We start from the raw sequence: 14,829 nt of genomic DNA, 5'->3' as shown, positions 1-14,829 counted from the left end.
TCTCCATGGCCAACTCACCATGGCCATCTTGCCATGATGGCCATGGTGAGTTGACTCACTGTAGCCTTCCCACCACTGTAAGTGAGAAGGCTACAGGCTAACTCACTACAGCCTTCTCACCACAGCCAACTCACCTCAGAGCAACTCGCCGTGGCCCACCCGCCACAGAAAATTCTATGTGGAGTTTGAATGTTATTCTTTTTTTTATTATTATTACTACAACAAGAAAAACACAGACTTCAGAGGATAATTAGAACTGCAGAAAAAATAATTGCTACCAACCTGCCTTCCATTGAGGACCTGTATACTGCACGAATCAAGAAGATGGCCGTGAAAATATTTACCCCTCGCATCCTGGATATAAACTGTTTCAACTCCTACCCTCAAAACGACGCTATAGAGCACTGCACACTAAAACAACTAGACACAAGAACAGTTTTTTCCCGAAGGCCATCACTCTGCTAAACAAATAATTCCATCAACACTGTCAAACTATTTACTGAATCTTCACTACTATTAATCTTCTCATAGTTCCCATCACCAATCTCTTTCCACTTATGACTGTATGACTGTAACTTGTTGCTGGCAATCCTTATCTATATTGATATATTGATATATTGATCTATATATTGATCTATATTGATATATTGATCTATATTGATATATTGACCATCAATTGTGTTGTAAATGTTGTACCTTGATGAACGTATCTTTTCTTTTATGTACACTGAGAGCATATGCACCAAGACAAATTCCTTGTGTGTCCAATCACACTTGGCCAATAAAAAAAAAATCTATTCTATTCTACTGTTTCTTTGACATTATTTCCACGTTTGTCAATGAAAATAATGTCAAAGAAGCGGTGGCAGGTAACATTTATTGCATTGAGTTATCCCACATGGAATTGTCTGCTGTGAGTTGTTCCATGGTGGGTTGGCTGTGGAGAGTTGTCTCATGGTGAAATGGCCATGGTGAGTTGGCCACAGAAAACTGCCCTAAACCCTTTGGAAGAGTACCCTAATGTTGGTGTTGGATTGCCCTTAAAAATGTGACAGGACTAATAAATAAAATAGATAAATAGCAATAGCACTTAGACTTATATACTGCTTCATAGCGCTTTGCCGCCCATTCTAAGCAGTTTACAGAGTCAGCCTATTGCCCCCAACAATCTGGGTCCTCATTTTATCTCCCATGGAAGAATGGAAGGCTGAGTCAACCTTGAGCCTGGTGAGATTTGAACTGCTGGCAGTCGACAGCTGACAGAATTAGTGTTCTGTCCCCCTCTTCAGTCCGGGAGACACGAGCGATGACTTAATTAGCCGGTAACTATCAGCTCTGGCAGCAAACTAGCGAGCGTATGCCAAGTGTCTCCATTATCTCTCTTGATGCCAATGAGTCAACAAGGAAACCAGGAACAAACAGTACTTCAGCTCTAATTCTCTCCCTCTGAGCAGTTGATTTGCTTGCCACGAAGTGGTATAGCAACCCTTGCTGCTTTTATATCCTGTGGGGTGTGGCTCCATGACTCAGCACTTCCTAGGCCTGCCCCACCCCTGCTTCTGTTGTCTCCACCGCTCCTGCCTACGAAATCTAGGGTCCAGCCAGCCTGATTGCCATCAGCTGGGTCTGGAGGCATGGCCTGGGGTGGGGGAAGAGTCAGGGGATGGAGGCCTTGTTATCTCCTCCACCTGGCCTGCCTCTGGCTCCTGGAACTGAGCCAGGGAAGTCCTGATGGCCCTTCCCCCTCACTTTCCGAGTCACTTTCTGGCAGGGGGCCCGGCTCGGGGGGGGCGCAGACACAACAATTAGCCCACAATACTACATTTTAACCACTCAGCCACCATGACTATAAAAAGCAGGGGTCACTCATAACGCAACTCTAATCTAACAATTCTATGGTCAACCTCTGTGTAACAACCAAGTGAAGCCAAATTGTTTTTTGAATAAGCTTTCTTGCTATAAAAAGTCTGCCGCCTATAATTTACATACAGGCCTATGCTGGAATGTTCTCCTTAAACACCATTTTTGCTGCTTTAAATTTTAAATACCCTCTTTTACTTCTGAAGCAAGTGAAGTGTGTTAAATTCTTGAGTTCAGACTGTCCTTTAAATAAATGGTGCTTATATGGAGCATCGGCTGGAAGATTTCAGGGGTGAAATGCTCCCAGTTCGGACCAGATCAGCCAATCTGATAGTGATGGCAGCGGGTGGTTCGGAGAACCAGGGCCCCCTGCCCATGCGCACCCAATCACCCGGTCACCTGGTCGCCCGCTTGCTGTTTCTTTCCAGCTTGTTCACTTTTCCTACCCTAATGGTAGGAATAGGTTGTAAAAAATACTTTTAAAAGTAAAAAAAAGGCTCTGACGATCGCACGGTTTAGCTGTGATTATCAGAGCCTTTTTTTTTTTACTTGTTAAAGCATTTTTTAGGCTAAATAGGCTGAATAGGTTGTAAAAAACTGCTTTTAAAAGGGCCTCTGTGGCTCAGACTGGTAAGACAGTCTGTTATTAACAGCAGCTGCCTGCAATTACTGCAGGTTCAAGCCCCACCAGGCCCAAGGTTGACTCAGCCTTCCATCCTTTATAAAGTAGGTAAAATGAGGACCCACATTGTTGGGGGCAATAAAATTGACTTTGTATATAATATACAAATAGGATGAAGACTATTGCTTGACATAGTGTAAGCCGCCCTGAGTCTTTGGAGAAGGGCGGGATATAAATGCAAATAAATAAATAAATAAATAAATAAATAAATAAATAAATAAATAAATAAATAAATAAATAAATAAAAAGATTGCATGCAACAGCTGATCACCCCCCCCGCGCACTGTTCTACTTACCCCATGCCTTCTTTTGGCATGCACTGCGTACGCGCATCTCACATTTGGTGCGTGGTGTGCACCGTGCATGTGTGCAGGCAGCGTGTGTTTGGCGCTCAGCGTGCATGTGTAGCCAATGAACCGGTAATAAACCGGTTCAGATTTCACCACTGGATGATTTGTATGTAAGAATTTTTCACAAATCAAGGTAAGAAACAAACACCAAAGATATTATCTGTGACTCCACAGGTTTGGCCTATTTACACCTTGTTCTTCGGTTCCCTAGGTGCTTTGCCCAGGGAAGAGAAATGTTGGGACACTTCCTGAAAATGAGTTGAAATGACTCTGATTGAAGTCAGCAGTGCTGGGTTGGACAGTACTTTTGGTTCCAGAAGATCTGTAAGTGTCTATGGAGATTGTTAAATCATCCAGGTGATGATTGTCCCAAAGGTGCTTTTTCCAAAAGGCAATTGGACTTTTTCGGTTTTTTTCTTTGAGAATGTTTCGCTTCTCAATCCTGAAGAAGCTTCTTGGATGAGAAGCAAAACCTTTTCAAAGAAAAAAAACCCCAAGAAAATCTCGTTGTCCTTTGGAAAAAGCACCTTTGGGACAAAAGATCTGTGCTCTCCCTGTGGAACCTTATGGGATCATTCTCTGAACTGGAGCTGGAAACCAACCTATCAGCTCCCAATTTTGCACCATGGGACTGGCACTTGAGTCTTCTAGCCCAGGGGTCTGCAAACTTGGCTCTTTTAAGACTTGTGGATTTCAACTCCCAGACTTCCTCAGCCAGCTTTGCTGAACATGGCTGAACATGGCTGAACATGAACATGAACATGGCTGAACTCATCCCTGATTCCATTATTTCAAACAAAGAGTATCAAGTTTTTCGATCAGATCGTGAACACCGCAGAGGTGGTGGAGTAGTTATCTTTTACAAAAAATCATTGAACTTAAAAAATATTCAAATTGCTCATAAACTTTCTCTTCCTGAAACTATTCTATGTGACCTATCCATTAACACCACACTTAGATTCCTACTATGCTACAGAGCCCCTGACTACGACATCGATCATGCAAATATGTTAACCTCACTGCTAACATGGGCTACCTCTTGTCCATATCCTCTCATCTTCCTGGGTGACCTAAATCTACCTTCTATAAACTGGATAACAAATGAATGTACAACTGAACCAATCCACACTACACTATACAACGCCGTTACAAACCTAGGTCTTGAACAACTAGTAACAATACAAGACTCAACAACTGCCTCAACCTCATCTTTTGTAACAACACGAACTCAATTTATGGAATACAAATAAAAGAACCCTTTTCAAACAGTGACCACTGCATGATAGACTTTTGTCTCAATATACGCCCTTACATAAATCGTCATAATAATGGTACTCCTAGCTACAATTTTAAAAAAGCCAACTATGACCTTATAAACAACGTTCTCTCATCTCTTGACTGGCAAAAATCTATTCTCAACCTGCATCACTGCCGAAGACCATTATAAAGTATTCCTACTTGAAATCAATAGAATCATCAAACTATACGTACCACAAATCACCACCAAAATAAAATTTAAAAAATTTAAAAAATTACCTATATCAATAAAAAAGTTTAAATCCAAAAAAAAAAAAATCCCTCTGGAGAAGAAACAAAAGGGGCTATGTAGCTAATTTCAAAAACCGCTACAGAAATATTTGCAACCAAATAAAAACTGAATGCACCATTTACCACACCAAGCAAGAAGAAGACCTTCTACGCACAAATTCCAATCATGCTTTTTATAATTTTGTGAACAATAAACTTAAAGAAACAAGATCCATCCCACCACTAAAAGAATCTAACGGCAAAGAATGTACTGATGAAACAGTTAAAGCACACCTCTTTAACACATTCTTTGGCTCAGTCTTTGTTACCAGTGATGGCTCCTACCCGACATTCCCCAATCATACTAACAATGAGTACAACGACTTAACACATATAGATTTCACAGAAGATAATGTTGAAAAAGCTCTTCGCAACCTGAAACCATCTTTATCTATTGGGCCTGATGGACTATGTGCATACTTCTTAAAAAAACTTTCAATTAATATAGCAGTACCCCTAAGCATAATCTTTGATAAAGCTTTCACGACTAGTTCCCTTCCCAAACTTTGGTCTCTAGCCACAGTCATCCCTATCTTCAAAAAACGAGATCCCAGCCTAGTTGAAAATTACAGACCAATCTCTCTATGCTGCGTCACCTGCAAAGTAATGGAATCTATCATCAACCAATCCATTACCCTCCACCTAAAAACAAAGAACCTACTCTCTAATAAACAATTTGATTTCAGAAAAAAATTATCATGTAACTTACAACTTCTCCACTGCAAAAACATATGGACTACAAACCTTGATCAAGGCAAAGCAATAGATGCAATCTACACAGACTTCTGCAAAGCTTTCGACTCAGTAGTACATGATAAACTTCTCCTATGGAACGAGCTTCCCTCTGGACTTCGCCAACTTCCGGACCTTCAGACCTTTCGCCGCGAGCTGAAGACCTATTTATTTACCCGTGCAGGACTGGCATAGAACTTTTTAGTTGTTTTTAGGGTTTAAAATTTTTAAATTAGGTTTTTGGATTTTAAAGGTATTTAAATGCGGGCTAAATTTAATAAGTGTTTTAATTTGATATTTTATTGTATGTATTTGATTGCTGTTTTTATTCTGCCTGTTCACCACCCTGAGTCCTTCGGTAGAAGGCGGTATACAAATTAAAATATTATTGTTGTTGTTATTATTATTATTATTATTATTATTATTATTATTATTATTATTATTATTATTCTAAAACTAAAATCCTATGGCATTTCAGAACCTCTTCACAATTGGATAAATGCCTTCCTGTCAAACAGACATCAAGTGGTCAAAATTGGCAACGCTCTATCAAATCCTGTTCCTGTCAAAAGTGGCGTTCCCCAAGGCAGCGTTCTTGGACCAATGCTCTTCATACTATACATAAATGATCTCTGTGACCTTATGCCAAGTTATTGTGTTCTCTTTGCTGACGATGTCAAACTATTTAACACCACCAACAATGCTTCTACCCTTCAAAAAGACCTTGATTTTGTATTTGGAGTTTTTATATCAAATGACCTAAGTGCCAAAGCCCACTGCAACTACATAACAAAAAATGCTCTAAGAGTAAACCTAATTTTACGCAGCTTCTTTTCCAAAAACTCTACACTACTAACCAGAGCATACAAAACATTGCCAGACCTATTCTTGAATAGAGCTCACCTGTCTGGAACCCATACCACATCTCAGACATCAATACATTGAACGCGTCCAGAAATATTTTACAAGAAGAGTTCTCCGCTCCTCTGAAAACAACAAAATACCTTATACCACCAGACTTAAAATCCTGGGATTAGAAAACGTAGAACTCTGCCGACTCCGACAAGACCTGTGTTTAACACACAAAATCATCTATTGCAATGTCCTTCCTGTTAAAGACTACTTCAGCTTCAATCGCAATAATACAAGAGCAAATAATAGATTCAAACTTAATGTTAACCGCTTCAATCTTGATTGCAGAAAATATGACTTCTGTAACAGAGTTGTTAACGCTTGGAATTCACTACCTGACTCTGTGGTCTCTTCTCAAAATCCCAAAATCTTCAACCAAAAACTGTCTACTATTGACCTCACCCCATTCCTAAGAGGACTATAAGGGGCATGCATAAGAGCACAAAAATGCCTACCGTTCCTCTCCTATTGTTCCCTTTCATTATATCAAATTAATATTTTTGCTTATATATATATATATTTTAGCCTATATTTTATATTTTATACATATTTTAGCCTATATATATGTTTATATGATATGTTGTTGTTTTTATGTCAATGTTCGCGTATACTGTTGTGACAAAATAAATAAAAAAATTAAAAATGGAAAAAAAAGTCTTAAAAGAGCCAAGTTTGCAGACCCCTGGTCTAACCAGAATATGGCAGTGGGAAGGATTGACTCTGAAAAGCTCTGAACTCTCCTATCTTGCAGCTCAGTTTAGAATAGAGATAATGTGCTCTTATTCCTTTAATATGACAAGCACAGACTATTGCTGGCTACCAAAGCTGGCTGAGGAACTCTGGGAATTGAAGTCCACAAGTCTTAACAAGAGCCAAGTTTGGAGACCCCTGTTCTAGCCCATTCATCTAGGACAAAAGCTGTGGTTGATAGTGCATGTGTGAGAGGGAGCTATTACAAGATTTCCTCCTTTGAGCTGCCAAATACTTTGAACAGTTGCAGCCCAGATTTGAAGAAAACAGTGTTTTCAAAAATTACCACCAAAAAAATGTTCAGGAGAAAAATAAGAAGGAATAAAGCCCTTGTTGCTGACAAGTGAGTTTGGCCAGGAATAGAGGAGGAAGAAAATAATGTAACGGTTGCCTCTGTCTCCTGAACTGTTTTCCTAAAGTTATTAAAAGCACTCCACACGAAAAAAAATGGTGGAGAAAGGCAATGCTTGTCCCTAAATACACAAAAGAAAAAATATTAATATGGTAATGAGAAAGCTTAATCCAGAGCAGATGCACATAAACGTTTGCTGCACTTAATAGATCAGGAAGAGCAAGAATTTAAACCACGTGAGAAATGTTCAACGTGAGAGCTAAAATGTTAAGGTTAAAACATCACTCGCATATGGTTAATCCAAAGGGCCGTGTGTGAAAAGTGAAACGACAGCTTTTGAGCAAAGCGAAAGAAACAGAAGTAAAAGCAGATGGAAATGCTACGGCAGAACAAAAGTGGAACAAACAAAGAATAATCCAGGAAGAGGTGGGAGTCAAACCAGACAGAAGAGCTTAAAAATTATCAAAGCGAGGCAATGATGCAGAGGGAGAGTGATGCAGAGGTAATGGAATAAGCTAAGGGTGAGTCTAAGGCTTCCACTGAATCTCAGGGCCATTAGCAAGTGTCAAGATGAGAAACATTTGTGCTTATGCACATAATAAGTGCTAGAGCATGGAGTATTTTTGTTCTGGCTCTTAAGTATCCCAGTCCATTCTGCATGCTCAGTGGCCTCATTTTTCTCTTTTCCAACCACCGGAAATGTACTGTGTTTGGACCATACTGTCCCTTTCAGCTTTTTGTTCTGCTTGTGTTTGTTCTTCCTCCACGTTTCAGGGGAGGCGGGGTTAAAAGTTGCGTGCTTGTGACAGTTCCTACTAAATTTGGTTATTTGGTTTCTCTGTTACTGTTTATGGGAAGATTTTTCTTCCAACTTTGGGGTTATTTTTAAAATAGCTCGTCAATATAAAACAGCTATCTAAACAGTATGAATATTCTTTCAGAATTCTCTGGATATCCATTCAGCTTCTCCTTTTACCATCTCTGTTAAACCTCAGCTTGCCAGCTAGCCTGTTACTTGCCATGATTGTTATAAGACTTCGGGAAATATTTTCTTTTACCCTTTTTTCTTAAAACCTTTCTTTAAAAAAAACTTGTTTGTAATCCTGATTCTAATGATTTCTGTCTTGCATATTTATTTACCAGTATTTATGAGATTTATGGGTGATCCCAACCCAGTGAGGTAGATTTGGCTGAGATAGACCAATGGACCTGAGCTACCCAGTGAATTTCTATAGTTGGTGGTTTTGAACTTATGTCTAATACCAGTCCAACTCCTTATCTACTACATCACTTCCTCTCCAAATTCTCTTCACATTTGAGATCCTCTGCTGAGGACTTCATGTCCAAGTCCATTAGTTTTCTTAGTACCCTTTTTTCCTGAGATATTTCTTGATTTTACAGTCTAGCCCAAGGATTTCCAAGTAGTGCCCCATTCAGATCTGATTAACTTTATCAGTTTGGCTCTAGCCTCACAAAATAGGAATGTTCAGATCAGCATTAGAACAAATATTCTAGTTCCCAGGGAGCCGTTCTTTAATAAACACACTTGATACCTTACCCTATTTCTCTTGAATTCAAACAATGAAGAACTACATAAAAGCAATTTTTTACCACTTTCCTGAGGAATGCTGTTTAAAAAGTTCTTCCCAGATAAAACTAGTCTCATTCAGAAGGAGTATGTATGTGTGGCATTATTTTCTTCCTAAAGGGCAGTAGCTCACAATTACATATCCTTGATCCACTGTAAAAGCTGCATTACAGCAGCAGTGAAGAGATCCAGACAGTTAATCATTTGTGAAACATCTACATGTACAAATGAGCATCCTAAACTGACTGCCTTCATTTCCCTCAAAGGCAGAAAGGACAGTCCTTCTTTGAACAGCAGGCACACATAGTGGTTGCACCCCAGGATGAGGCAGCCATGGCTGTGTTAACGATGAAGAACTCTGTCATCAGTTGCAGGGAAATCACATTCAAGAGTAAGCGATAGCTGGCCTTTGAATGACTTGTAACCCTAGGAATTCCAGATACAAGAATTCATGGGATATCAGGTACTTTCTGGAGAAAATGGGTTACCTCCAAAATGGTGACCTAGTTAGGGTGACGCTGTACTGACAGAAACATCCATATGAAAATTTAACTGGGGTAATGTAGTGAGATAGATGGTATTTCTCAGTCCTAAAAGAAAAATAAGCAGCAGGATAGAGGTGGGTTTCAGCAGGTTTTCACCAGTTCTGAAGAACTGGTAGCGGAAATTTTGAGTAGTTCAGAGAACTGGTAGTAAAAATTCTGACTGGCCCCACCCCCTTCTATTCTCTCCCTCCCAAATCCCAGCTGATTGGTAGGAAATGGAGATTTTGCAGTAACCTTCCCTTGCCACACCCACCAAGCCATGCCCACCAAGCCATGCCATGCCCACCAAGCCACACCCACAGAACTGGTAGTAAAAAAATTTGAAACCCATCACTGCAGCAGGGTTGCTGCTATAATACTGGAATATTAGCTTGAAAAGAAAACTTTACCTTTCCATAGTCAGAAATGTTCTTTTCTGAAAGAAGCTTGAATAGTCTGCTCTTAATTAGCTTCTGGAGTTGTGAGGAACGAAGTAGGCAAGAAGGGGAGCGTATCCCTGACAGCGCTGCCAAAAAAAAAAAAAATCTCTTAATTTCCATCCCGATGCTGATAACAGCTGGTGAGTGTTTTTCAAGGATTTCTTAATTAATCCAGCTCAATTTTCTGCTTTTAAATCCAATGAAATATAGCCAAATGTGAATTGGAGATCTCTGGTGCAATTCTAGGTTCTAAAGATTTGGCTGCACATATTTGCTATATGAATGTAGCTGTATGGTCTGTAGGGGTAAATATTAATTTTGTACTAGTATGGAAATATAGCAGAACTTGTTGCAGGGTGCTCAGGCAGGGACAGATAACCTGTAGCCTACAGCTACAGATGGCTCCCCCCTCAATTAAAAGCCTCAGCTAAAAAAGAAATCAGTTGGCAACCCTAGCTCTCTCTATACCAGGGGTCTCCAACCTTGGCAACTCTAAGACTTGTGGACTTCAACTCCCAGAATCCCTCAGCCAGCAAAGCAAAGCTGGCTGAGGAATTCTGGGAGTTGAAGTCCACAAGTCTTAAAGTTGCCAAGGTTGGAGACCCCTGCTCTATACTAAGAGTCTTCCAGGAAATTATACAACATAACTTTTTGTGGGATTCAGGATGGAGGAATCCAATGGATAGGTGATCCATGCGTCGATGTCTTTCCTCGAATACAGTTCTTAGAACCAGCAAGGCACTTCCGGTGCAGCAGCTTTGCTCCATTGCCAGTTGAAGTCTATTCCAGACGCCTGCTGAAGTGGCCAATGTGAGTTGAGCTGTCAAGTAAATGATTCATTTGGACTGTGAGAATTTGCTATTGTGCCAAGAAGGAACAAGGAAAAAGAGAACTCATATGAAAGTATATTTTAAAAGTTCGCTTTCCCATGGGGAGCCCGACAATACCAGTTTTAATAGAATGTTCCTCTGGGAGGGAGTAATATTTGGAACATTGAGTGCCTGCCAGCTGTTCTGAACAGTTATTCTGCTGCCAATTTCATCCTATGACGTGTCCTCCTTGCCCCTGCTATTAGAAAAGCTCCAGAAGAAGCCTTCCCAGAGGTGGAATAAAAAAAGAAAGAAAGGAGCCTGCAAGTATAGATCATGTCAATGCCCCATTTGGATGCGTGTCTCTCAGGAGCTCTTGCTAACAGGAAAGGATCGTTAGGAAAAACCCTTCCATACTTCCACCTCTTACAATACTAGACAACACAGTATCAACAGTAGAGACCTTCAAATTTTTAGGTTCTACCATATCGCAAGATCTAAAATTGACAGCTAACATCAAAAACGTCATCAAAAAAGAACAACAAAGAATGTTTTTTCTGCACCAACTCAGAAAGCTCAAACTGCCCAAGGAGCTACTGATCCAGTTCTGCAGAGGCATTATTTAGTCTGTCATTTGCATCTCTATAACTGTCTGGTTTGGTTCTGCAACCCAACAAGACAGACACAGACTTCAGAGGATAATTAGAACTGCAGAAAAAATTGCTACCAACCTGCCTTCCATTGAAGACCTGTATACTGCACGAGTCAAAAAGAGGGCTGTGAAAATATTTATAGACCCCTCACATCCTGGACATAAACTGTTTCAACTCCTACCCTCAAAACGACCCTATAGAGCACTGCACACCAGAACAACTAGACACAAGAACAGTTTTTTCCTGAACGCCATCACTCTGCTAAACAAATAATTACCTCAACACTGTCAAACTATTTACTAAGTCTGCACTACTATTAATCTTCTCATTGTTCCTTTCAACCATCTCCTCCCACTTATGACTGTATGACTGTAACTTTGTTGCTTGTATCCTTATGATATTATATTGATATTGTTTCCTGATTGCTTATTTGTACCCTATGACTATCATTAAGTGTTGTATCTTACAATTCTTGATGAAGGTATCTTTTCTTTTATGTACACTGAGAGCATATGCACCAAGACAAATTCCTTGTGTGTCCAATCTTAACATAATAACAGAGTTGGAAGGGACCTTGGAGGTCTTCTAGTCCAACCACCTGCCCAGGCAGGAAACCCTATACCATTTCAGACAAATGGTTATCCAATCTCTTCTTTAAAACTTCCAGTGTTGGAGCATTCACTTCTGCAGGCAAGTTGTTCCACTTATTAATTGTTCTAACTGTCAGGAAATTTCTCCTTAGTTCTAAGTTGCTTTTCTCTTTGATTAATTTCCACCCATTGCTTCTTGTCCTGCCTTCAGGTGCTTTGGAGAATAGCTTGACTCCCTCTTCTTTGTGGCAACCCCTGAGATATTGGAACACTGCTACCATGTCTCCCCTAGTCCTTCTTTTCCCCTATCATGACTCCCCTAGTCCTTCAATCACACTTGGTCAATAAAAAATTCTATTCTATTCTATTCTATTCTATTCTATTCTATTCTATTCTATTCTATTCTATTCTATTCTATTCTATTCTGAGATTGCTGAAGTCTATTTACAGTAGGCAGCAAGGGGTAGGTGCAGCTTGTAACCTGTTGCCATTTATGCAAGCAATTTTTCCTGATCAGCTCAGCCAGCAGAAGGCAGAACTCGAGGGAGACAACAGAAGACTATGAACTTAGTGGGGGGAGATTTTTTGGGGGGAAGCCCCTCTTTTATTGTGTTTATTTTTAAATCAAATTACAGCTATGTATACTAATGTTCCTTGGCACTTGGAAGAGGGTCCATAAAAATCTACCTGTATTGCTATAAAGAGAACTTTTTCTCAGAAAAGTTTTTTGGGGCTGCAGCAGCCCGGCAGTAAATTACAATTCAATGGCATCTTTTCTTGTGTATGTGTTCATGCAATCATGGATTGTTAAATAAATAATGATTGAAAGCACAGAATATGTATAAAACTAGTCCTGTGACTCCAATCTCTTTTTCTTTTCTTTTCTTTTCTTTTTCTTTTCTTTTCTTTTTCTTCTTCTTATTTGGAGGACTAGTCATTCCTTTTATAAAATTATGCTAAGGGATACAAAAAAATTAGGCCAAGGATTGAACACACCCTCAGGGATTTGAATGGCCCACAATAGATTTAATTTGGAGCTCTATTATATAGGAATCTTTTCTTGGTGAGGTTTTCCCCATGGAGGAGAATCAGAGTCAGCCCTGATGTGTAAGATGTAAGTAGGAAGTTGAATAAATGACAGTTTCAGAGTGCTGCTCCACATTGGAGAACTTCTCTCCAGGAAGTAAGCACTCCTTGAGATAACTCTACATTAATTTTTAATTCTGCAAATTGGTTTTATAAATATGTGAGCTGTGGAGTCCTTATTTCTACCATTGCAATAATTTATGTCAGGCCATCATTTAGGTCTTGTACATTTTGTAAAGTCAAATCATAAACCTGTACAGATTTAATTGAACAAGAGTTATAAAAAAGAGTTCAACTCAGTGGGGCTATTACAACAGTTTGCTTTTTTATTTCTTGACATGTTGTCCTCTGTGTCGAGAGGAGAGGGGAGGGGAGAGGAAGGAGGGGAGGGGAGGGGAGGGGAGAAGAGAAGAGAAGAGAAGAGAAGCTGTGCTTTTAAAATCCCACCTGATGTAAGGCACAGCTTTATATCTGCTACAAGATGAAATGAAACTGACTCAGGAAAAACAGTTCAATTCAATAGATGATAGATTTTTAAACAGTCAAGATGTACCTCAGTAAACAAAAACACATTGGAAACCTTTGCCAGAGCTCAGAAGGGAAATCAGAGCACAGCTGAAAGAGGTGCTTAACATTTCGGTGGAGGCACAGATTCAATAAACACAAATAAAGAAACCATCTAAGCAACCCCAGTGGTAGGCCTAATACAAGTTTCAGACAAATAGTCAGAAGGGCCTATAAATGTAACCTTACTGCAATAAAAATGCAAGTCATAAAGGAAACGTTAAGGGGAGAAATAAGTCTATACTCTGCAAAAAATAGTCCCAGCGTAAACCCTGGGGACACACAACCAAAGTTGCTATAAAACTCCTGCATTTGGTGAAACAAGTATAAAAAACAAGCAACAAAAGTGGACACAAAGAAACCCCAGATCCATATAAATGAAAGTGGGAATTCTGAGTAAGCTGTTATAAAGCAAGGGGGGGGAGAGGGGGGGCGGAATGGCAGCAATTTCACCAGCACACACACATTCACACACACACACACATTGGGCACTTGGTCCAGAAAAGGTTAGCCATCACTGTAATAGATAATAAATGACTATCACATTACCATTACATTAGTTCGTATGTACTAGCAGTACATACAAACTAATGTAATGGTAATGTGAATGAATGTAATGGTAATGTAATTGTAATCACATTACCATTACATTAGTACGTATGTACTAGCAGCTAAATATTTCTGACATTTTTATAAAAATATGTGTTCAGCTACCATTCCCACCATAATGAGCCGATACTGTTTTATCTCTATTGCTTGCTTTTTTCTACTGCAGAAAATAGATATTCTAAGACAGAGGCCTCCAACCTTGGTCCCTTTAAGACTTGTGGACTTCAACTCCCAGAGTTCCTCAGCGAGCTTTGCTGGCTGAGGGACTCTGGGAGTTGAAGTCCACAAGTCTTAAAGAACCAAGGTTGGAGACCCCTGTTCTAAGAAACATGCAGTGAACTCGGAACTTGTGAGGTGGCTTCATTATTAGTAACATCCCTTTGTCTGACATTTCTTGCTGTTTTGCTTTATTTATTTATTTATTTATTTTATTTATGTATCATATTTATAGTATATGGCTGCCGATCTCATAAAAAGGTGATCCTGCACAGCGTACAACAGTGAATTAAGAAGAAGAAACAAAAATAGTCATTATTTATGCAACACATTTATGAGGCTGCTTTTATCAGAAAAATGTGAGTCTTTCTTAATTTTAATAGCTTTTTAATCCAAAAATTGTATTAATGTATAATTACTTATTATTACTTATTATAATAAGTAATGTAATGTTTATTAATACATTAATAATAATAATTGGTTTCATGTACCTTGTTTTCCCCAAAATAAGACATCCCCTGATAA

General features: G+C 39.4%; 1 protein-coding gene across 1 annotated transcript in view; it reads left to right on the top strand.

The window, feature by feature from the left end:
• The window catches only part of SYNE3 (spectrin repeat containing nuclear envelope family member 3), a 117,811-nt gene that overhangs the window by 98,051 nt on the left and 4,931 nt on the right, over positions 1-14,829 (top strand). Inside the window, exon 18 of the transcript XR_009152649.1 lies at positions 14,540-14,663. The gene's annotated coding sequence lies outside the window, so the exon portion shown is untranslated. The remainder of the gene's footprint in view (positions 1-14,539; positions 14,664-14,829) is intronic.

Source organism: Ahaetulla prasina, chromosome 1, assembly GCF_028640845.1.
Source record: "Ahaetulla prasina isolate Xishuangbanna chromosome 1, ASM2864084v1, whole genome shotgun sequence".
Taxonomy (NCBI): Eukaryota; Metazoa; Chordata; class Lepidosauria; order Squamata; family Colubridae; genus Ahaetulla; species Ahaetulla prasina.
Note: the sequence above shows the minus strand (reverse complement) of the source record. Positions and strands in the feature narration are given on the sequence as shown.